Source organism: Dipodomys spectabilis, unplaced genomic scaffold (genome assembly GCF_019054845.1).
Source record: "Dipodomys spectabilis isolate Male_0828 unplaced genomic scaffold, ASM1905484v1 ptg000571l, whole genome shotgun sequence".
Lineage (NCBI taxonomy): Eukaryota > Metazoa > Chordata > Mammalia > Rodentia > Heteromyidae > Dipodomys > Dipodomys spectabilis.
The window spans coordinates 490,581-491,856 of record NW_024871248.1 but is presented as its reverse complement, the minus strand read 5'-3'; the positions used below and the strand labels follow the sequence as shown (position 1 = coordinate 491,856).

Here is a 1,276-nt window from a genome sequence, read left to right as displayed (position 1 = left end):
GTAGCTAGGATTATAGGCATGAGCCACCAGTGCCCGGCAACACCAATATTTTACTGTAAAAATTCATGGATTCTGCGGAATTCTTCCAAGCGAATTGCCTGCATTGGATGTCAAAAAGTATTCAATAGTTTTTGTATTCATGTATAATGATTTCTTCAGTGTTTGTGATTTTTTAATCAGAAATAATTTTAACTTACCTGTTGAAATGAGTAGTACAGGAACTACAAGATTTCTGGTGCTTGTCTGAAAAAATATATTTTAAAATATTCTATATTCTATGTTTGCATAATGTTCATAATTTATTTTATTGTCTCCTAGATATACTTTGAATTCTACATTATTTTATAATATATAGGGTCATTAATGTGTCCTTTCCGATTGCATTCCATATAGAAACAGTTTGATTCCTTTTTTTTTCCTAGGTCTTAATATTATTTTTCTTTGGGATAAAATGACAATGTTGTCTAATTAGAAAAGTTTTGTAAAGTTTATGGTATGTAAAAGCTTTTCTGAGGTGAAGATTTAATACACTGATATCAAACTAAATTGAATTATATGAATTACTTGTATTGTTACACTTGTAATTTTGTAATCAACTTTTTAATAACTGTTTTTCATTTCTTGCATCTGAAGAGTGAAAAATATGGAATACTTCTCAAATTTTCATATTATCCTTGTGCAAGTGCCATGTTAACCTCTGTAGTGTAATTTGAGTATACGTACTGCTGAAGCATGTAGTATCCTCTAAATTTAAGTAGTTAATGATGCAATCTTTATACAGGCTTATATCTATGGGTGCCTACCTGTAAAAAGGAAACCTTATTGTTCCTAACAATGCTATCGATCTTATTTCTCTAAAATTCTGTGAATAGTGGAAAAAATTATATTGATCAGTCGATTGCTCACATTTGCAAATTTTTTTTGTCAATGACTATCTTAAGTCTTTTTATTTGGAATTTGATCGTACTCTCAATTATTTATAGATAGGTCCAAAGGTGATGGCTTTTTCAAGTACTTATTTATCCAACTGAATTAGCTTTGTGGACCTAATGGATTCAAAGTAAGCGTTGCTTAAGAGCTACTTCTAAACTTCTTCAGCTGACATTTTCCCAAATGAGGTGTTACTGGCACAAATGTCTACCTGAGCCTTTACCCTTCTTCCATGTGGGAACAGACCAACCAGAATATCTTACACTGACAGCATAGATTGTCCTACTGGAACAAAACTCATCTTGGTTACAAGGGATCATAGAGAGCTGAACAGTTCAAACAGAGC

At 31.7% G+C, this 1,276-nt stretch overlaps 1 pseudogene; it reads right to left on the bottom strand.

Annotated features, from left to right (window-relative positions):
- Window positions 1–637: 637 nt before the first annotated feature.
- LOC122100229 lies at window positions 638–734 on the bottom strand (annotated as a pseudogene).
- Window positions 735–1,276: the final 542 nt, after the last annotated feature.